At 41.9% G+C, this 24,204-nt stretch overlaps 2 non-coding genes across 2 annotated transcripts; one reads left to right on the top strand and one right to left on the bottom strand.

The window, feature by feature from the left end:
* Nucleotides 1-653: 653 nt before the first annotated feature.
* Nucleotides 654-816, bottom strand: LOC126016780 (U1 spliceosomal RNA). Its single transcript, XR_007498500.1, has one exon. It is a non-coding gene; the product is annotated as a U1 spliceosomal RNA (small nuclear RNA).
* A 3,461-nt stretch (nt 817-4,277) lies between these two features.
* On the top strand, nt 4,278-4,410 carry LOC126016668 (small nucleolar RNA SNORA51). The gene has a single exon (XR_007498452.1). It is a non-coding gene; the product is annotated as a small nucleolar RNA SNORA51 (small nucleolar RNA).
* Nucleotides 4,411-24,204: the final 19,794 nt, after the last annotated feature.

Here is a 24,204-nt window from a genome sequence, read left to right on the forward strand (position 1 = left end):
GTCAGTCATGTGTAAGACAAGCATACTACCTGCTATACTATCTCACTGACCTCTCAAACAGGTTTCTGAACTACAGAACTTTAGAGGTTCATGTTGGCTTACCTTAAGAAAGCTGATATTATGAGTAATTTATCCTGAATTCTTGAGCAAGGTATCTTTCTACTTAAGCAACTGGTAGAACTAGACATACTGCCTCTGTGAGAAGCCCGATCCTTAGATTTTTCTCCAATTTCTCTGGCCCTTTGCCTGGCCCTTCCCAGAGGCCTGGCTCTGATCTTAGTCTCAATCTTACCTTCTATACAACCTACCCAATGGCAACCCTAGTCTATGGACTGGTTTACATCTGGTGCCTGACCTGCTGCCTCAAACGAGGCCCTCTGAGATGAAAAATCTTTTCTAAATCCAAAGTCCAAAAATGGAAGGAAGTACTAGCCATCCTTTTGTAGGTGAAAAATTGTGGCATGGGGAGATGGAATAGATTGTTCAAAAGCATGATGAGATCTGCACATTATCAGTGCCAGCTTTGGTCAGCTCTTCTCCTATGCCCAAGATCTTCCTCTTGTGTCCTTGACCTCACCTGGACTCCCCTCAGTATTCAGGGTCAGGGTAACACTATGCAGTCTTTTTTAATTTATTTATTTTCTTTTTCTTTACAGGGGAGATTACAAATTCAGTCCCCCACTACCACAAAATATGCGGTCATGTTTCCCACATTTGGAGAAGCCACAGGGGTCAGCACATCTAAAGTGCAATGGATAAGCCTCACCCTGGGAAAACCACCTTCATAATCATGGTATCTCCCTGTCAAGTAAGATATATGCACTATGTATTATATATTTGTACATTGTATATATGTATAGTATATATAATGTAAAAACTATGCAATCTGTGAAGGTGTCATTGGTCTCAGAAAAATTGCTGAAGAGGCTGAAGGTGAAATTGGACTTTCAAATGGTGAACCTAACAGAGCCCATAACACGTATGGGTCATTGGTCTGCAGACCATGTCAGCTTATGGTGAAACAAGTTTGAAAATCACCAATATATATAGTGGCAAAGATGTTACATGTTTGAAATACATTACAATGAAGTGTTACTTCCAATCCCCCCCCCAAAAAATCCTTTTAAATAAAGGTAAGTAGTTTTAGCTCCATGTCTTTACAGTGACAAATCCCAAATATAGGAACTGCCCCCTTTGGGGGGTGTATTTCCTTGGAATCACTAAAATTATAATATGGTTTCTCTCTATTTTCAGCCTTGCCCAGAAACTCCTCAGAAAAGTTCAGTGGCCTGGGGACCCTCCAGATATAAACATTCTGACCCCAGCTATGAGGCTTTGCTCCCCAGGGATTGCTTTTTTTTTTTTCTTCTTTTTTTTGGGGGGGGGGTGGGATTGATTTTCAAGTCTGAGCAGTAACATGTGGAAGATCAAACTGGACACTAAATTACAGGAAAAATATGCCAGCACAGCCAGCCTGGAAAAAGTATGAGAGTTTACCAAATGCTATTTATACTTGAAGTGAAACTTTAGGACATCACAGCTTAGAAAGGCTGGTCTAGAGTCAAGAAAAAATGATGACTGTTAAATGACCTCTGAGCAAGCAGCCTAATGGATCTATCACAGTGCACATGACAATGTAGCCTTGAGCTTGTCATGATGAGGTATCTGCAGCCCCCTACACACACACACACACACACACACACACACACACACACACACACCACTGTTAGTTTCCATGTCACTGAACCTTTACTGAGCTCTTTTGTCATCCTGATACATTCCCATCATTTTGCAATTATCTTTTGTTTGGGGTCACACCCAATACTGTTGGGGATCACTCCCAGCAGTGTTCAGGAAATCATGAGACATTGGAAGGAGAATCCCAGGTTCCCTCTTTCAAAACACATGCTCCAGTCCTTTGAGCTATTCCCCTTGCACCAGCAACACCACCACTGTCATTTTAATTCCTTTCATTGTCATTCCCTGAAACTATTGCTATGGTTTTCTTTTTAATTCAGGAGGCTATTCCTGTTGCTGTTGGGACCTACCAAGTCATGCCTAGCTTTGCCATAGCATGAGTGATGCTTGAAGTGCCCTAGAATCAAACCCAGGGCCTTGTACACACTAACCATTCTTGAGCCTCAGCCTCAGTACCATCTGAAATTGGTCTTTTCATCTATTTGTGCAGTCTGTCTCCTTATTCACAATGGAATATCAGAACCTAGAAAAATGCCAGGTATAAAGAGAAGATCCAGAGTCACATATGTTGTTAACATGTGTTAACACGTGTTATCCAGCCCTCCATGGTCACTGAGAGACTGACATTAAGGGTGATCTCTCATTCAAATCCTGGCTCTGTTGCTTACGGCAAGCTAAGAAATCTATTTAACCCTCTGTGCCTCACTTTCTTCAGGCCATAAGGCATCCCCTTCTTTTCCATCTAGTGAGTTTGCATATATACTAATACTAAATTCTAGCATACAAACAATTAGTAAGCATTAATTGCGATCATTTAGTGATGGTCAAAACCAGACTGACCCCCGTTATCGCTAATCTAGTCCCATTGTCAGCTCTGTTTGACAGACGGCTTAGATTTCTCAAACTATACCCAACCCCTCAGTCTCAACTATCCTCAGAGTGCTCATCTATGTTAATACCTACTCCTTATCTCTTCATCCAATAGTCTCAGTTACAGTCTGGAGAGTGAAAAAAAAAATCTCAGATCAAACAACTGCATTATTATATTCAAAACTAGCTATCTCCTCACAAAATAGTCCATGAATTCAAGTAAGCATAGTTATGGAATAAAAAGCTCAATATAAGACAACTAAACTGGAAGGTTCTTTGCTGTATCCTTAAATGTTCCTTTCCTTAAGGAGCCCACTGCCATGACCATGTCACCACCTGTGGTCACAAAGGAATAGGCTCAAGTGCAAACCCAAAAATGTCCTCTTTAAGACAACTGGGATGGTTAGAATTTTTGATTCCGTGGTTTGGCATTATCTCATGAGGCAACTCAGCTACATTGCAGAGAAAGAATTTCCCTCAGTCCCCTTTGAGTCAACAGTGGGTGTACAAATTCAATTGAGTGTCAGGGAAATAACTCAAAGGATGGAACACATGCTTTCCAGGTCAAAGTCCCAATTTCTATCTCTGGCACTGCCTGGTTTCATAAATGAGCACTTCTCGTAAACACCAACAGATTTGACCAAAAAATAAAAAAGAATCAAATTTACATATGAAAAATAACAAGAAAAACACATACAAATATTATTTAATATCATTATATGTATACAAGAGACTTTAAAAAGAAAATAAAGACCTGAAGAAACCATTAGGCCCCAGCGTTTCCACACCTTTTAAAACAAAGAAAAATAAATTGTGAGGATATAAAAAGAAAAAAAAGGGTTTCACATAGTGAATTTTGATTTAAAAGTGATTAGGACATATGTGTGAAAGACTAACAGAAAATAGCTGTTTTCATGATTTTTGCACAGACCCATTTCAACCTCATCTTTCAGTATCCAGGGATAAAAATGCTTTCTTCCTGATACAGGGAAGGCATCTTTCTCAAGTGGAATATTTTTTTTACATTTATGTATTTATTTATTGCTTTTGGGCAATAAATGATGCTCAGGGATTACTCCAGGCTATGCACTCCAGGAATTATTCTTGGCAGTGCATGGAGGACCATATGGGATGCGAGGATCAATTCTATAATTAAAAACAACTTATGACCAGCCTTTAGGTAGGAAATGGAGAGATCAGAGAGTCCTTCCTATATGTGCTGTTCCTCAAGTTGCTCTTTAGATCAAAATTGCCCCACTGTGCACATTTGAAGTGATATATTTGAATATTCTTTCCTCTACTGGTCTGGTTATGTTCATTTATAGTTTTTTGTTTTTTTTTTTATCTTCAGTTACTTATGTAGACACACTTCCTCCAGGAAGCCTATCTGGACAAGATGAAATTCCCAGCATCCATTTGTGTAATGATTCTCAGAGACAAAATAGAGGAGGACTGGAGGGTCCAGCTCCCGACATGAAGCTCACCACAGGGATCATTTAGTGCAGTCACAGAAATAATTACACTAAGAACTATCATAAAAACATGACTGAATGAGGGAAGTAGAAAACCTGTCTAGAGAACAGGCCGGTGTGGGGTGGGGAGGAAGGACACTTGGGATATTGGTTATGGGAATGTTGCACTGGTGAAGGATATATATATATATATATATATATATATTTAAAAAATCAAAAAAAGAAAAGAAAAGATAAGGCCTCCTAATTATTACCACAGGCTATGTTCTTTACACTGACTGTATAGAAAGAGAAGGTACAGTAAATGCACCTCATATATACCTCAACAGAGGCCCTTTGCCTGGTCTGTATTGTGAATAAAAAATAAAAAAAAAAAGAAATTCCCAACATCCTATAAGGTTGATTCCCTGATAAACCCATAAGATGGCCACACCCATCACATCCAAGTCACTGTTTTTAATATGGTCCCCAGAGCCAGGAGTAACCCCTGAGCGCTGCCAGGTGTGGTCCCACAATATATATTCAGGTTACAGAAAATTGCATTGGCATAACTGTTAAAAAATAGTTACTGTCTAGCAAATTGTCTCTAGACTATACTAACGTACTAAATTCAAATGTTCCTTGCTGTGTAAATTATCTGAAGCTTCATCTTTAATATTCAAAGGGCATATTTATTTCCTAAGATGTTTTGCTAATAAGATAGTTTTTGTTTTGTTTTGTTTTGGTTTTGGTTTTTTTTTGTTGTTTTTTTTGTTTTTGGGTAACACCCGGCAGTGCTCAGGGGTTACTCCTGGCTGTCTGCTCAGAAATAGCTCCTGGCAGGCACGGGGGACCATATGGGACACCGGGATTCGAACCAACCACCTTTGGTCCAGGATCGGCTGCTTGCAAGGCAAACGCTGCTGTGCTATCTCTCCGGGCCCTGCTAATAAGATAGTTTAACTATATTTTTATCTCCCAGAAAACAGAACTTTCATTTATTTACATTTATTTATTTATTTATTTATTTATTTATTTATTTATTTATTGTTTTTGAGTCACACCCAGCAGCGCTCAGGGGTTACTCATGGCTGTATACTCAGAAATCGCTCTGGCAGAATCGGGGGACCATATGAGATGCCGGGATTCGAACCACTATCCTTCTGCATGCAAGAAAAATGCTTTATCTCCATGCTATCTCTCCAGCCCTGTTTTAGACAAGAAAAAATATATATAACTGTAGAGATAGAAGTTAAGGAATTTGCCTTGTGTTTGGCTGACCCCAGTTCAATCCCTGGCATTGCATATGGTCCCACAACCACCTCTAGTGGTGGCTCCTAAGTACAAAGTTAAGGGTAAAGGGCCTGAGAAATGGTATGGAGGTAGGGCATTTGCCTTGTATGCAGAAGGATGGTGGTTAGAATTCCGGTATCCCATATGGTCCTCTAAGCCTGTCAGGAGTAATTTCTGAGCATAGAGCTAGGCGTAACCCTTGAGCGCTGCCGGGTGTGACCCCAAAACAAAACAAAATAAACAAAAGAGAGTTAGGGGTAAACCATGAGTCCCACATGGTGTACCCCTTCCATACTCCCTAAAAAAACAACTGGAGGAAGACTATATTACATACATTCTTTTGAAAAAGTGTGGCTACAGAGGCTCGGCTGGGACCAGAACACTCCACATGCCAGGATTTCGTGGGCTTTTGACTGGTATGATGGGGGCTCTGGGCAGGACAGCTAGCCATAGGACCCTGGGCTGACCACTTTGTCCAGGAGAGCATGATTCCCCCCACACCAGGCGGGTCTTCAGGGCCACGCCTGGTTAATCGGGCCTTGGGGGGAGGGGGTGAGAAATTCCTCTCTAGGCATCCAAAAACTACAGAGGCCCGGCTGGGCCCAGGGCACTCCGAATGCCAGGATTTCTTGGGGTGTTTGCCTGGTATGTTGGGGGCTCTGGGCAGGACAGCTAGCCATGGGACCCCTGGGCATCCAAAAACTACAGAACCGCGCGGGGGCTTACGCCCCCGCGCGTACTTCATGTATTTCATGTATTCAGAATATCCCTTATACTTATGTTATGTTTTACGTATACAGAATGTTTATTTTGTATTCTCCCCTTTCCCACACCCCTACAAAGCTCTTTTTTACTCCTTAACTCTCTAACCCCTTCTCAAACATCACTAATCTAGTTTTCTCTTTTTAACTTCAGTAGTGTAGAATCGTAATCACAGTCCAAAGCTGTGCATTGTGTATGACAACCCCAAACTGTTTCAAGATACATAAAATGGACACGTATTTCTTTAGAATATTTTGTGTTTTTTCTCTGACAGCTATAATTCTTACTAAATGTTGTCTTATACAGTGATGATTCTAACCACTTTTTATCTTCTCTTTTTGAGCTGTTTAACAAGGAATTTTGGTGGAAGAGTCCCCCAGTTTAATGCTTATGATTGAATCATGTCAATGGAATCATTGTAATTGTTCTTATGGCCCCCATATGCGCCAATAACACCATGTGGCATTGCTTCTTATTTGCATAGGCACATTAAAATGGGAAAATAGTATAAATACAAATAAGATCTTATCTAATAGAGATTGGAACACACAAACCTTGTAGTGCAAAGGGACCTTACACCCTGAACATTGACATAACGACCTGGCACAGACCTCTGAAGAAAGGGCATATTCCATTCTCCCCTGAACCAGGAAAGCCATCCACGAAACATCCAGGCTGGTCTATAACATCACCTGGACGCAATCCTCTACCATGGAAGACCTACACTGCTCAGGCTTTGACCTGCTCAAAAGAGACTTCCCTTAACACTGAGAAGACTTAACAACAACAAAGACCGGCTTACAGGACAGGGCTCCCTGCATTGCCCTTTGATTGTGAGGTGAAAGGAGAGGATGCTCCACGTCCTGACTTCAATGTAAGATATACAGATTCCAGGATCTTTAATACAGAAACATGATACCAACAACAGAGACTGTGTGAAAAATAAAAGTGTGTTGGCACTACAGACAATGTATTGGATTGGACGATCTAGCTTGCTTGGAGCCTAGACTTGGTCTTGTGCCAGGAAACTTCAGGGGTCTGGTCTCTTTGTACTTAGGCCAAGCTTATTTCTTTCCATGTCCCTCATATTTTGGTGGGCCTATGCAAACAACAATTGCCACTCTAACACCATTCTTACTGTGCTCCTTTGACTCTAATCCTTAAAAAGAACTCACTTAAAATTTGAGGTTAACTTAAGCTAATATGCATGTATATGGAAATGTAAGAAAATACTATGCCTGTAATGTTTAAGGAGTTACGTAAGTTTTATGGCTTTAGATTGCCTTGTGTACTGTTAAGAAATATTATAATGTGTTACAATCTGGGGACTTGAGGGACAAAGTAATTGTACATGGATTCTGTCTTATTTATCTTAATGTTCTTTGGCTGAAATTTCAAAGTTAATATATCAGCAAGGGGACTTCTGAGAATTATGTTTTGGGTGACTGTCCTTCCACTGTAACTTTACCTTGTCCTCTTACTTTGCACCCTTGTTCTCATAATTAAAAATAAAAATTAAAAAAAAAAAAAAAAAAAAAAAAAAGAAAAAGTGTGGCTAGATTAAGGTTAAAAGGTACTTGTCATTAGAAAAATCTTTAGCTAAGTATATATTTTTAGTTTTAAACATACTTTTCTTCAATCACAATAATACATCTTCCAAAATGAAACTTACTGAAGCAAGGAAAAGGTCGTCATGTGTATAATTTGATACCAAAGCTTAGGATCATGTTCCCAATTGAATAACTCTATTATGGAAGATCCATGGAATTTTTGTGAGGTTAGAATTTATAGTATATTATATATTTGAAATATCTTCCAGTTTGCTTCTAACATGTACTCTCAAACTTGTTCATCTTCAAACAAAAATTCAATTATGTAGTCATATAAATGAATGTTTTTAATGGTACTAACTTTTTGCTCTGTTTTGTAGATCACTACAAAATACAGTAATTTGGAAGCAGAAGAAACCCATCTAGAGTTATCTTAAACCAGTAACTTAATAAATATGACTCTGTCGAACTGAAAATATTCTTTACAGAATAAGAAACTTGCATCAAGCATTCTAAGTCCCTGATAGGTGATTTAAGGTTTAAGCCTATGTTGATTTTATTTTTGTTTTGGGGCCACACCCGGTGGTGCTCAGGGGTTACTCCTGGCTGTCTGCTCAGAAATAGCTCCTGGCAGGCACAGGGGATCGTATGAGACTTCGGGATTCGGGATTTGAACCAACCACCTTTGGACTTAGATCGGCTGTTTGCAATGCAAACGCCACTGTGATATCTCTCCGGCCCCAAGCCTATGTTGATTTTTAAGGATACATAATTTATAATTCTCTAGAAGCATCCAGGAACCCTTGGATCTAGTCTCAACTCTTCTTTACATCCAGTTTAACCATCTGTGCAATTTACTAGATTTTCTGAGTTGCAAAATCAAGTAAGGTCATATGAGGAAAACCTTAAGTCTCAATTCCAAAGTAAGGAATCATTCATTCTCAATTTTAGCACTGGAGAAAGGGTAAGTGATCAAGAACACTGAAGTTAGAAGATTGGAAGAGGTGATGTATGTGTGTGGCAGCAGGGAGGGCGGGAGAGAAACTGAGGATATTGATGTTGGGAAATATGCACAAGTGAAGAGTGTTGTATATTGTATGGCTAAAACTCAAGCATGAACAACTTTGTAACTGTGCAAAATAAAAACAACTTTACTACAGGAAAAAAAAGAAAAAGAAACTTGCATCAAAATAAAAGGACAGATGCCTGAGTAATTGCTTTGATGCGGCCAATCAGATTTGATACCCAGAATCCCATATGGTCTCCGGAGCACAGCCAGGAGTGATCCCTGAGCTCAGAGCCAGGAGTAAACACTAAAAACAGTTGAGTGCAGCCCAGAAACCAAAAACAAAGAAACAAACAAAATGAAAAAAGCATCTTCCTGAATAAGAAAAAGATATGCATTTCATACATCCAACAAACTATACCAAGAATATCCAGACTGTACAAAGAATTCATAAAACTCAGTAACTTATTTTTAAGAAGCAATCCAAGCAGGCTGAAGAGCTAGTATTCTATGTACAAACTCAGGAATGAGCAGTTTGATTCCTAACACTCCATGTGGTCCCAAGAAACCTGCCAGGGGTAATCCCTGAGCACAGAACCAAAAGTAAGTCCTGAGCACATCCAAATGTGGTCCCAAAGAAAACCAAAAAACCACTCATACACATCCCCATTTTTGGCATTCTTGGGTAAGTAATCCACAGCTGAATTTGAGATGCAAAATTCCTTTGTTTTACTTTATGGGTGCCCTCAGCTCTCTTTCCTCTGGTCTACATTTTTCTCGTGAATGCATTTCTTTCTTCATTAAGTATCTCTCACTCTTCGCTCTCCCCATGAAGTAAAACTATTTTACTTCAAAAAATGATCATTAAAATAACATCCGAGCGGGCCCGGAGAGATAGCACAGCGGTGTTTGCCTTGCAAGCAGCCGATCCAGGACCAAAGGTGGTTGGTTCGAATCCCGGTGTCCTATATGGCCCCCCGTGCCTGCCAAGAGCTATTTCTGAGCAGACAGCCAGGAGTAACCCCTGAGCACCGCCGGGTGTGGCCCCAAAACCAAAATAAATAAATAAATAAATAAATAAATAAATAAATAAATAAATAAATAAATAACATCCGAGCTATAGTGAATAGTGTGTTTGCCTTGCATAAAACCAACCTGGGCTGGGTTCCCTCACATTCATATGGTCCCCTGAACAATACCAGGAGTAATTTCTTTTTTTTCTTCCTTCCTTCCTTCCTTCCTTCCTTCCTTCCTTCCTTCCTTCCTTCCTTCCTTCCTTCCTTCCTTCCTTCCTTCCTTCCTTCTTTCCTTCCTTCCTTCCTTCCTTCCTTCCTTCTTTCTTTCTTTCTTTCTTTCTCTTCTTTCTTCCTTTCTTCTTTCTTTTTTCTTTCCTTCCTTCCTTTCTTTTTTTCTCTTTTTCTTCCTTCATTCCTTTCTCTTTCTTTCTTTCTTTCCTTCCTTTTTCTTTTTCTTTTTTCTTTCTTTCTTACTTTCTTTTTCCTTCTTTCTCTCTTTTCCTCTCTTCCTCTTTTTCTTTCTTTCTTTCTTTCTTTCTTTCTTTTCTTTCATTCATGGTTGCTTTCTTGCTTTTTCTTTCTTAAATTTTTTAGGTTTTGAGCCACACCCAGCTGCACTCAGTGGTTACTCCTGGTTCTGTGCTCAAAATATTGCTCCTGGCAGGCTCAGGGAACCATATGGGATGCTGGGAACCAAACCCAGGTATGTCCCAGGTTGGCTGAGTGCAAAGCAAATGAACTACCACTGTACTATCACTCCAGCCCCACACCAGGAGTAATTTATTTTTTTTTCTTTTTCTTTTGATTTTTTGGGCCACACCTGGTGATGCTCAGTGGCTACTCCTGGCTCTGTGCTCAGAAATTGCTCCTGGCCTGGGGACCATATGGGATGCCAGGAGATCAAACCAGGGTCCGTTCTAGGCCAGCCTTGTGCAAAGCAAACACCCTACCACTGCACCATTGCTCCAGTCCCTGGAGGATAATTTCTGAGTGCAGAGCCTGGAGTAACTCTTGAACAATGGCAGGTGTGTCCCACTAACAATAATAATAATTATTATATTATATATTACACAATATATTTATATACAAACATAATATATATTATATAATATGTATATTATATTATAGTAATACTTGCTATAAGAATGGAGTTACAGCTATGCAGTCCAGACTTTCTAAGCACTATTACTGCTACTACATCTTTTGTGTAGCATGTTTTCAGCTTCCAGGTCTTCCAGAAGTATGAGAAGATCAGGGGGCAGGGAAGAGAGGGTGCCCACACTCACTCCATAAAAAATGTTGGTGATATCAGCCCAAATACTGGTATAGCTGAAGTTTTGGTTAGATTGGTGACTCTGCAGAGAGTCATAGAGAAGTGGTGAAGCAGGGCCATGGGCAAAGTGGTAATTGTGGGTGGTGGGTGCAGCAGGCCTAGCTTCAGCAGAATGGGAACTTGTCCTGCCCTCTCATCCTGAGATTGCCAGCTTTAATCTGTGTGGCCAATATACTTATAATTTTTCACAGCTTGGTTTACATGTCTTTCAAGAACAGAATGAGTCTATGGAGCTGGCCAGGTGCAGACATGGTGACTCCTATTTACTTTCTTACTATCCCTGTGAAAACTCTACCCCACAATGTTCCAATATTTAGTATTTGAGCATTTAGAGAAAAAACTGGAACCAGAAAGCAGCCAAGATGGGTCATCAGTTGATGGATAGCAAACTAGGGAGGAGAGAGAAAACCTGACTTGTCAGCATTTCAGGGGCACTATTAGCATGAGCATTTCTTAACCTTAGCATGAACGTCAAGTCATCTAATTAGCTCAATAGTTCAAAGACCTTCATAATATAGATCTATGGAATCATCTCCCATCTTCCCTAGATGCTGAAATCTGAACTGCCTACTATTCTTACATAGCTTCTAAATGGAAGATGTGGAATTCTGTCTTCACTACAGGGATAATCATTCATCTGAAACATAAGATATGGAGCCTGTGAGGTGGCACTAGAGGTAAGGTGTCTGCCTTGCAAGCGCTAGCCAAGGAAGGACCATGGTTCGGTCCCCCGGCGTCCCATATGGTCCCCCAAGCCAGGGGCAATTTCTGAGTGCTTAGCCAGGAGTAACCCTTGAGCATCAAACGGGTGTAACCCAAAAAGAAAAAAAAAAAAAACGTAAGATAGAGTTTGCATTATACTGTTCACATATGCTTAATGCAGTCAAATATTTCTCTCCTCTTTCCCCTATTCTATTTTCTACTATCCCTCCTTACTTTTTATTTTCTTTTATTTTGATGGTTAGTTTTGGGAGTTAGACACAGTAGTGCTTACTCCTGGCTCTGTTCTCAGTGATTACTCCTGGATGAGCTCAAAAGACCATATATGAGACCCTACATCAAACCTGGATCAGCCACATGCAAGACAAATACTTTAACTTATGAACTTTCTCTCCAGCTTTCTGCTTTTTTTGAACTCCACTTGCAAAGAATCTGTCAGTAAAACCCTGTTATGCTACAACACAACCTGGGTCTCAGAGAAACAGCACAGTTATGATTTGCTTTCCAACATTCTTCTGTGCTCCTCAGAAAGTTGGACATTTCACCTTTAGTGGACACTTAAAATTTTGAAATTCACACTATCTGGACAGGAAACCCTTCAAAGATTGGATCCCACCTGGGAGACCAAAAGAAATTGTTCAGGCCAATTTGGAGTCAACCAGTCCTGAGTACTCCAATATTGTGGTGGGGCATCTCTGTGGTTTGAACAGAAGTCATGCATAAAGCAGAAAACATGAAAAAACACAGATGTTTGCGGCTAGTAAACTGAATCATAATGTAACCAGCTGGCACCCAAACACCTGTTGGCATTGTTAGCCACCACAGGCTCCTCCTACTGTGTCTCAGGGTGGATCAACCAATGTATTCCTACAGCTGGCAAACATTCATGCAGGTTGTCTTGGCAACTCTGCTTTCACATGAAATAGAGGTCTGCTATTGGTATGTTTTTCTCAGTTCCCCTGATTCCAGTCTATGAAGGTGTATATAGAATATTTATACAGAAAGAAGGAAGAAAGGGAGGAAGGGAGGAAGGAAGGAAAGAAGGAAGGAAGGGAGGAAAGAAGGAAAGAAGGAAGGAAGGAAGGAAGGAAGGAAGGAAGGAAGGAAGGAAGGAAGGAAGGAAGGAAGGAAGGAAGGAAGGAAGGAAGGAAGGAAGGAAGGAAGGAAGGAAGGAAGGTGGCTATCTCTCTGGCCCAAAGCAAGAAGAATTTAAAGTAAAATCTCAAGACAAGATGTCAGGAAAGTCATGCTCTAATAGCGTCTGGGAATTGGTGTAAAGGGCCCTGTGAGCGCTAAAAGATTCTTCTTTTGTTTATTATTTTTTTGGCTTTGGGGCTACACCCAGTGATGCTCAGGGGTTACTCCTGGCTCTATGCTCAGAAATTACTCTTGGTAGTGTTGGTGGAACATATGGGAATTGAATCCAAGTTGGCGCATACAAGGCAAACACTCTACCTGCTGTACTATCTCACTGGCTCTTAACAAATTTTGTATTTTGATACATATGGTGATTATAGAATGTGTTTCTTGCTAAGAATTTATCTTTTTTTTTTATTTTAGGCAACTCCCGATGACACTCAGAGGTTACTCCTGACTCTGCACTCAGAATTTGCTCCTGGCTTGGGGGACCAAGGTGATGCCGGTTTGTCCTGTGTCAGCTGTGTGCAAAGCAAACACCCTATCACTGCGCCATCACTCCGGCCCTTGAGAGTTTATCTTTTACGCATGGGAGGGATGAAGAGATAGTACAGGGATTATGGTACCTGCCTTGTATATGACTGACCCTGCTTTGATTTCTGGCACCACATATAGATCCCTAAGCACTACCAGGAAAGATTCCTGAGCACAGAGTCAGGAGTAGGCATTGAGCAAGCTGTATGGCAGAAAAGGGGGAGGTGGAAACAAGGATGAAGTGCAAGTACAGACCCAGTGATGTATATATGTGTAAGTCCCTGCATTCTCCACAGCACCATGACTTGACTTCCAGCATCAGTTACTGTGTTCTACTATATCAACATTAACTTGATTGATTTTATACCCTTTCCCTTGCAAAAATAGTAGAATATAATTTTATGTGAAATTTTTAGTTATTCTAGCATTATTGTTTAAAATTGTTAAAAGGATATGCTAATTTTCAGTAAAATACCATAAGGGTGCTTACCCCAAGCACAACAGCAAATAAAACACAACTCTATATATGCTACAATAAATAAACTTAATCATCACATTCTTTCAATTGCACAAAAGAATCACACACCCCACCCTTCTGTCTTTCTCACAGATGTTTTTATCTCTGTGTTCTCTTCTACGTCTCTTTCTAAGCCTTCGATTAATTAGGAAATTTCATTTATGTCATAAAATTCAAACTCACATGGATTAAATAACTTCCCCTGCCTCGCCCAACTAGAAAATAGCTGAAGCAAAATTTTAATTTACTTCTTTTAGCTGGTAGTTCAGCTATATTCCCATTATTCCAAGCTAGTTCAAAAACTGGGAGCTATTCATTTAATATTCTAATTGCAGTTTGTGCCAAGAAGGCAGAACAAGCACTTCTTAGCTGCTTTTAACACCAACTCCTTTCAACTCATTTCAGCCAAGTCTCAACCTGCTATATGCCAGGCACAAACCAGCTTCTGAAGATATGCCACCCACATACACCTCAAATGCTCATGGCCATTCATGGCTAGGTAAACTGTGAAACAGGTGCTAAGCTAAAGATGCAGATTGCCAGTGCAAATAGCTGGACAGTCAGGGGGCATTCATCAGATCCCCAATAATGTGCCTCTCCTATGGACCAAGAGGTGTAACTGTCAGTTTAGCTTTACAGGCTCCTGAAGAGCTGTGCTTCTTTGGTAACTTCCATGCTTTCTCTTTTCCACATATTTCCTAGGCCTAACCTGGCAGCTACAAGAGTCTTTGAACTTTATTCTTTAAAGCCCTTCTCCAAAAGTCATATGTCCACTATGACATGCAGCCATTGTACTGAGATTGTCAGGCATCAATTGGAAGATGAGTACACTGTGCTTCATTGACAAAAATCCAAGTCTGAAACTTCTGTCCATCAAATTCTCAAGGAATTCTAAACTGAAGTGGCAAAAAGCCAGTCACTCAGACTTTGCCCTGAAAGAGTGTGGACTTCTGACCACAGAACTGAGGCTACAAAAGATGTGGTGGTCTAAAAGGATAGAAGTAGTCATATGGACTCTGGGAAAGAAATACTGGCACTTTGGTGGTATGTGTACCTATAAAACAAACATATGGACTCTAGTAAAGTTTAAATAGTCACAAACTTTAATCCAGAAGAAAAAAGAAAAATAGGAAGGAAAACCGAGAAGAAAGAAAGAAAATGATAACAAAGAGAAAGAGAGTTTTGTCAGGATGGGCCATAATGTGTTCCTGTTTGCCCTTTCCACTACTCAAACAAATATTTGCCCCTTTTCTGAACTGAGAGACACTGAGACCTACCTGAAAACAGGTTGCAGCTGTATCAAAGGCCTTGCACAGAGCACTGTTCTGTTTGGTACAGAACACTCCCTTGCGAGAGCTGTCTCTGCTTCCTTTAAAAGCTCAGGAGTGGATTTAGTTGGAATTACAATCATATAAACATCCTTCTTGAAGCAGTTCTTTTTGAAGGACTCAAATGTTACCCTTGTTTATTTCAATCCCAGAACAGGATGTCTTTGCCTTCGGAAGCCCCAATGTGACCTCCCAGGCTGTAGTGCTACCCCGGAAAGGTCCTGCAACACTTGACAGTCCTCACATCCCACAGCCAGATGACAGGTAGCTGTAGTAACTTAAGAAAGTTCCCAGCTCACTTTCAGCCTGTCTGGAGGCGCCAGAGCACATAAAGTCTTACCCACCATGTGTAATTCAGGTCTCTAAATAAAAACTGTTCAAAAGCAGTGAGACCTGAGAGAACAGATAAAGGCTTTTGTGGTCAGACTTCAAAAGGCATCTTCCAGACAACCTGAAGAACAAAGGACCATGTTGTATGTGAACAAGCATTGGAGACTCCATCTTGCTCCTCACATGTACACCTCTTAGCTCTTGCCTTCTTGGTCTTTTTCCTGTCCTTCAACCCAAAGACATGTTCTCATGCTGGCTGTGTTGGATGCTAATCCAGATCTTTATGGAGGGAGGTTGGAACAAAAAATGGGCCCTCTGAGAACTCTCCTGGAACTTCTCATGTCCAGAAAAAGGGTCTACCACAAATTCTCTGGAAGGATTCCAGAGAAAAGAAAGACTATGTCACAGGGAGAAGGCTAATATATGAACTACTGATCCCAGCCTCAGCAGCCTCGATACTGCTTTGGTTATTACTGCTCTGGCCATAACCCAAAACTTCTTTTAACCTATATATTTGGGTGGGTGGTTTGGGTCACACCCGGCAGCACTCAGGGGTTATTCCTGGCTCTGTGCTAGAAACTGCTCCTGGCAAGCTTGGGAGACCATATGGGATGTCAGGATTCGAACCACTGTCCTTCTGCATGCAAGGCAAACGCTCTGCCTCCATGCTATCTCTTCAGCCCCTAAACTATTTTTTCAACTATCCCTATATAAATCCAACCTAAGAAGTGATATTGGTTTTTGAATGCCAAGAGACCACCACTAGAACTAGAACTATATATAGTACAGTGAGTAGAGGTGCTTGCTTTGCATGTGGCCAGCCAACTGAGGTTTATCTCCAGCATTCCATATGGCCTCCTGAGTAATAACTCCAAGAGTAATTACTAAGGGTAAAGTCAGAAGTAACCTTTGAGCACCACCAAGGTGTGGCCCAAAAACAAAAACAAAAAAAAGAGTCCAATAAAAGTCTCAGGTTGTGAGTCCTAAATAAACTCTTCTCTTCCCCCACCCCCTTATTAATTTTGATCTCTTGAATATTGGTTTTCAAGGTATGTATTTCCAGCCTCTGGTTTAGTAACAATCTCACTTTTAAAAATAAAATAAAACCCAAAGGCACAAAAGGATAAATCTCAGGAGAAAGTAGACTCCAATTCTTCTGTAAACTCATACCAGATTAGCTCATCCATCTCAGCCCCACCACATTCTTCCTTGCCCTTCCTAAGCTGTATGGACAGCTGGTGACCCCTGGAGTAGCATTAAATTTATCAGTCTATTAGGGAGGTAGCATTTTATTTGCAGACACCAGCACCTCTCTCAGATATCATACTTCACTGCATAATTATCACCCCACATAACCATGGCACCCTGTTTTTAAATAATGCCTACATTGAAGTGTTAATGGATTGGGAAAGGTGTTGGATCACACCCTATGGTAGCTCAGGGATTACTCCTGTTTTTGTATTCAAAGATCACTCCTGTCAGTGCTTAGAGGACCACAAGGGATGCTGGAGATATCAGCATCTAGGCTGACCATGTATAAGGCAAGTGCCTTAATCTTTATACTATCTCTCTGACCCCTGACACGATTTTTTAAGCAACACATAATGGTTGTATACCCATTCTTTTTGCAAAATAAAAGAAAATTAAGCATAAAATCTGTGATGCTTAAGCAATGAAATGCAGTGGCTTCAGGTTCCCTGTTGTGTATGTAAACATTTTAATGGGATTATTATGTTACTGACCCTACCCTGATCCGTGATTGTGCCCTACCCTAGGGTGTGACCTGGCATTCTACTCCCACCCAAGGGTGGTACCTGATTCTGCTCCCACCATTGGGCGGTATCTGATTCTGGGGCATAAAAGCAAGGGTCTGTGGAAGGTGAGGAGCTTTTTTCCTGTGGCCTATTCTTAGGCCTTTTGGCTTCGGCCTCTTCACGGAATAAAGAGCTGTTTTCTTCGGAAGCCTGACTGCCTGTTGGCTTTTTTCCCGCCGCATTCACCTCAGAATCGCCCACTGAACAGGGTAACAGACGCAAGGTCAGAGCTGGAGGAGAAAGGCCTCATCCTCCATCCCTCCATCAGTCAACATCTTCAGGGGCTGACTTGCAACCATTCCCTAGTGTTCCTCAGTGCTCTTTGTGTTAGGGCAGCCCAAACAAGACTGAAAAACAATTGTCTGGACATAAACACAAGTGTCTTCACAGCAACAGTGTCAGGAGTTTTGCATCTTGGAAGAAATAAAGTGGTCAGTGTCTAGTTTAGAGCCTCAATTATCAGGATCAATTTAATGATATAATCTCTCACTTTTCCTTTCTAAGGGAAGAACAATTTTGTCTTTAAAAGGAAGAGGCTGGGATATGACTCAAAGGGCTGGAGTACATTGCCAGTGAGAAGCCTGGGCTCAATTCCATACCCTGCCAGTACCACCAGAAGCAGTCCCCTAGTCCTGAGCTCCCAACTCTCCAAATCAAAACAAAACAAAACAAAATGGAGAGTGAGGAAACTTAAGTACCAGATAGAAAACTCAAAGGGTTTGCATATTGGGAGCCCCAGATTCAATCCCCAGCACCACCCAGGAGTAACCCCAAGCAGTACCAGGTGGGTCTTATCCAACTACACCCCAATAACTTAATACCAGTGAATAGGGATGTGTTTTGGAGGGGTTGGGGTCACACTTGGTGGCTCTCAGGGGTTACTCCTTGGCTCTGTGCTCAGAAGTCGCTCCTGGTAGGCATAGGGGACTATATGAGGTGCCAGGATTCGAACCATCATCCATCCTGGTTCTGCTTCATGCAAGGCAAATGCCCTACCGCTGTGCTATCTCTCCGGCCCCCTAGGGATGTGTCTTAAGTGGCAGAACACAGGCCTTTCATGTGAAGCTCTAAGCTGGATCTTGACACAAAATGCCTTTCCTCGCAATGCCCTGTCCCCAACTCCCTGTTGCTCTAGTTTCTCAGCACTGCAACAACAGGATTCCTGGACCTCAGAATGTAGAGGAATTGAAAATGTAGAATTTTTGTGAAGGAAAATTTACTCTGTGTGTGAAGTAGGAGGGGAGGGGATGGAAGTGTGTCTGGGACACTGCTGGAGGGAAGTGGCAGTTTGATAGTGGATGTGGTGTTGAAATGATTATGCATGAAACTGTTATTAAGATTGTAAATCATGGGGACCGGGTGGTGGCGCTAGAGGTAAGGTGCCTGCCTTGCCTGCTCTAGCCTTGGTTGGACCGCGGTTCGATCCCCCGGTTTCCCATATGGTCCCCCAAGCCAGGAGCGACTTCTGAGCGCATAGCCAGGAGTAACCCTTGAGCGTCACCGGGTGTGGCCCAAAAACCAAAAAAAAAAAAAAAAGATTGTAAATCATGGTATCTTGGGGCTGGAGAGATAGCATGGAAGTAAGGCATTTGCCTTGCATGCAGAAGGTCGGTGGTTTGAATCCCAGCATCCCATATGGTCCCCTGAGCCTGCCAGGAGCGATTTCTGAGCGTAGAGCCAGGAGTAACCCCTGAGCGTTGCTGGTGTGACCCAGAAAAACAAACAAACAAAAAAGATTGTAAATCATGGTATCTCAATAAATATTGAAGAAAAATTAAAACTTACTGCTTTTGCTGTTAAAGGATCACAAATTACAAATGGTTATACAACAGCTAAAAAACTATCACTCAGCCTCCCACTTGCCATGGAGAAGCAATGCTTTCACTCTCTCAACCAAGATTCTTTTTTTTTTTTTTTTTTTTCAACCAAGATTCTTAATACTGAGAAAAGTTGGGGCCAGAGTGATAGTATAATGAATAGTACAACTAGCAAGCAGTTGACTCAGATTCTATACCCAGGACCCTATATGGTCCCCTCAGCCCACCAGAAGTGATCATCTGAGTGCAGAGCCAGGAGTAAGTCCTAAGCACTGCCAGAAGAGAAAGAAGCCTTCAGATTTCAATTTCCTGGTGGCTGAGACTCAGGGACCACTGCCCTAACCTGTTTCATAACCTCCCTGGGGGATAGCTCTAATCTGAACACAAAGCCTTCCTCACATCAAGGTGACCTCCCTCCTAAATGTTTTTCTTCTTTGTACCTTATGCAACTTCTCTTATCTGGACAAGCAATTGGTAAGTGAATGTCCTTCTGGACAAAGATAATCTCTCTATGGTCCCGGTCCCTTGAGATGATGAGGGTTAATTATACTCTGACTTGGCAGAACTCGTTTTCCCCTCTCCCCCATGGTGCATTCAGAGCTCTGATTTCACCTTCCTGAAACTTCTTTGTCAGAGCCACAATGTTTGGTCACTTAACAGTCAGCCAGCCCATCCTCTGTTTTCTTGAGCCTCAAAGGAGGCAGCTCAGCTGAGGACAGTTTTGTGTATCAGCCAAAGGAAGCTCAACCATCATAGGCAGAGAAGGAACAAGGAGTCAAGGCCAACCCCTCTGCTGCTTGAAAGGAGAGCTGCCCACCAGCTTTCAAAAACCCCAGGTCCTTTTCATTGTCCTTTCCTCCTACTGTGCTCTCTCCCAAAAGTTCAATGAGTAGCCCACTTGCAAAAACACTTGACTGAGAATCCCCTCCAGAGGGAGCAGCCATTGCTCTTTGGGCCTCCTTGCATTCTAGGCCTCACCATCAAGGCAGCCTTGACAAATGAAGTCACACTATGTTCCTGCCCTTGCAAGACCTGTTCTTGGCTGAGTTGAGGCTTCCTCTGGCTCAGAATCTGCAGCCAAGCCCTGACCCTTTAGGATGAAGAACTGGCTTTGGCCTAGGGCCCAGGACTGTAGGTCACTTGCCTCTGGAGATCTCATGGGAACACCTCTTCTCAAGGGATGCATGAAAGCTCACTCGCAAAGTAATCCTGTTTCCCTGTTTTATCTTGTTGATCGCCAAGAGCAAAAGGAAAAGAAGGTGGGTCTGTCCCAATTGCAATGGTGCTGTTAATTTGCAGTTCAACATCACCTTAACCCATGGTCAGCCTTGTCTTATGGATCTGCCAAACTGGGGCCTGTTGTCTTTGTCTCTTGTTTTTTTGACTAATGCATATCTCACACCTCTGTACATATGTATGCACACCTTCACATATACACAACATGCTAATACAATGGTTTTTCCATACCAAGGCTTTGAAAATATCACTGACTTTAGAATCCTTGAGTAGTAAAAGATAGTATTAATTTTATGTGAGGACCAAGGTCATCCTAGTATCAGACAGTTCTCTAGAGTGACTGGAAATTTTACTTCTTTGTTCATTACAGGTCAGGGTGCCTGAAGTTTCATCACTGAAGATTTTATTTCATCAATGAAGGAGATTCATTCCTGTGATTCTCAAAGGCATCACTATCTTTAGAAGTCCCTCACCCACCATCATCACTCCAGTGAACTGAGAAGGGACTCATAGGCACTGGGTCTTGGCTCATGATTGGATTCTTTGCTTAGGTAACAGAGCCCTGGAAAATGCAAGACTAAAATGCAAGAAGAGGATGTGTCCCCATGAGGGACAGAGGTGACCAGGCAGGCAAGCAACACACACTATGCCTGGCCAATCTGAGCTGTGGAAGATGAGAAATTTGCCTCATATATTCAACAGACGTGACTTGAATGTTTTTGGTGTGAGGCACCTTGCTGGGCAGCCTGACAAATCTAGCCTTTAGGGAGGTTACAGGCCATCGGGTAGGGGGATAGATAGGGGGTATGGAAAAGCTCACCCCCAATGATGCTGTCATTGCAAATCAAATGTGTTTAAGGAAGGTGCTATAAGAACAGCAGTTGAGTTTGGGGATGGGAGCAGAGAAAGTACAGTGAGTGGAATACTTGCTTTCCACATGGCTGACATGTGTTTAAGACACGAATTCAATCCTGGCATCCTATGTGGTCCCCAAGTTCTCTAGGAGTGATTCCTGAGTGCAGAGCTTGGTGTAATCCCTGAGCGGACCAGATGTGGTCCCAAAACAAAATATAATAAAAAGAAAATAAAAATTACCACAGTAATACACCAACTGTGGTGTGAGGAAGGTTTTCTAAAGCAGTTGAACTGATCAAAATAAAGCAAAACTAACCAAAACAACAGAGAAGAAAAGGGCTTGCACACAGAGACAACCACACCACAAGTGAAGGGGCCCTGCAGTGGCAAGGAGCCAGTAAATTCTCCCATGTGCATTATCCCCCTTCTCCCTCAGTAAACTTTGAACTTGAAGGCAAACGTTCCCTTCTAAAAATGTGCTTCCCTTTCCCTTTCCCCTTCCATGTCGTCCTGTACTTAAATAATGTGGGTGATGCAGAGGTGAGCTATGCAGGAGAAAGCCTTTTGAAAAAACAAGAGCTGCAGACAGCAGCTATGACAGCCATTTCCTGTTTGGTGTCTCTCATCACAAAACTTCTTTGTCAAATAAATTAGCCCAGGAAAATATTTTGGAAAAGGGTGTGGAAGACATACTTATTTAAAAAACCAGAAAACAACAACAACAACTCATATGCTTTTTCAAGCAAAAGTTGTGAGTCTAAGGTAGAGGCCAGAGACCCTCAACTCAAGGTGCTGAAGAGACCCTAGGGCATTTAGTCCCTTTCCTGCACTCAATCTGGAGGAAATAGAGGCCTTGCTCCCTCTGGTCCCATCATTCCAGAGCTGCTGGCTCTCTTCTATCCCTTGAGGAACAATGAATGAGCTGGAAACTGCTCTCCACATCCACTTCAGGTAAAACTTCCTTTTGTCTCAATATAGAGACAAAAATGCCCTTGTGATATGAAAAGGAGGAAGAGGAGGAGGGAAGAGGAGAAAATGAGGGAGGAAATGAGGAGGAGGGGAGGAAGTCTGGAATTTGAGCCCCAAAAGGAGTGTTAGACTCTCCATGTCCTTTGAGAGATAGGTGAGGTTTTAATTCAAACTAGTGGGATTTTAATCTGGACTAGTTTGAAAAAAAATCCATATTCTCCCTTCTCCCCCTCTGAAATCTAGAAGGATATTTCTAAAATTAAACCCTCAGGTGATGCCAGATATTACACACACACACACACATACACACACACACACACACACACACACACACACACACACACACACACACACACACCTTGCATCACTGACTCAGATGTGACTTCAGTTCAGTTCTCGCTCACACTCTGGTGTCACTTTTCCAGATGCAGTCCTGTGCTCTAGGATCCTGTTCTGTGGGTTGGTTGGAGCAGGAACCTTTGGGTTGGCAATTGATTTTTTTCTCTCTATGTCACAATTTTGTTTTGCTATTTCTCCATGAAGTAGGGCAGAAAATTAAAAAATGTATTTTCACATCTTGGGATCAGAGAGATAGTACAGTGTGTAAGGCATTTGCCTTGTATGTGGCCAAGCCAACATCCAATCTCTAGCTCCATTTAGGTTCCCCGCCAAGCCCCATCAAAAGTGATCCCTGGGGCCGGGCGGTGGCGCTGCCTTGCCTGTGCTAGCCTTGGATGGACCGCGGTTCGATCCCCCAGTGTCCCATATGGTCCCCCAAGCCAGGAACGACTTCTGAGCGCATAGCCAGGAGTAACCCCTGAGCATCACCGGGTGTGGCCCAAAAAACAAAAAACAAAAAACAAAAAAGTGATCCCTGAGGCTGGAGCAGTGGCTCAGGTGGTAGGGTGTTTGCTTTGCATGCACTAACCTAGGATGGACAGCAGTTCAATCCCCTGGCATCCCATGTGGTTCACCAAGCCAGGAGTGATTTCTGAGTACATAGCCAGGAGTAACCCGAGTATCACCGGGTAAAGCAAAAAAAAAAAAAAAAAAAAAAAAGATCCCTGAGCAGAAACAGGAGTAAGCAATGAGCACCACTAGGCATAGCCCAAAAATTAAAAGAAAAATCATCATTTTCACATCCTACAGTCCATGCATGATTCAACAACCAATAATGTTATATTCCAGGAAAGCCAAAGGGCTGGCCCTCCCCACAAAAGAAACAACAGTTTTCAAGGGCCATGCTGTATATTTTCAGACAGGGTACACTCCTGGGAAGATGAGATTACATACATGGGCTTCTTAAACTATATTGTTCCAATGAACACTGATGTGCTATGGATTATTAAAAGCTTATCCTTTATACACAAAGAGTAGCAACAGCATTTCTCCAAGCCTTCAACATTCTATAACAGACATGGCAAGTTGTCCAAAAACATTTTTGTTTTTCTTTTTTAAAATAAAAACAGGGATCTGGAGCAAAAGCATACTAGGTAGGACATTTGTTTTGCACACGATCAATCCAAGTTCAATCCTTAGCATCCCATCTGTCCCCTGAGCCTGCCAGAAGTAATTTCTGCATGCAGACCTAGGAATAACCCCCTGGATGCACTGCTGGATGTAACCCAAAAAACCAATAAATAAAAAAATAAAATAAAATAAAAAATAAAATAGAGCTCAAGTTTCTTTCTTTCTTTTTTTTTGTTTGTTTTTTGTTTGTTTTTTTTGTTCTTTTTTTGGTTTTTTGGCCACACCCATTTGATGCTCAGGGGTTACTCCTGGCTAAGCGCTCAGATATTGCCCCTGGCTTGGGGGAACCATATGGGACGCCGGAGGATCAAACCACGGTCCTTCCTTGGCTAGCGCTTGCAAGGCAGACACCTTACCTCTAGCGCCACCTCACCGGCCCCAGAGCTCAAGTTTTAGCTAAGATATGAATAAGGGGATATTAGAAGTGAAGATACTACA

This window comes from Suncus etruscus, chromosome 8 (assembly GCF_024139225.1).
Source record: "Suncus etruscus isolate mSunEtr1 chromosome 8, mSunEtr1.pri.cur, whole genome shotgun sequence".
Lineage (NCBI taxonomy): Eukaryota > Metazoa > Chordata > Mammalia > Eulipotyphla > Soricidae > Suncus > Suncus etruscus.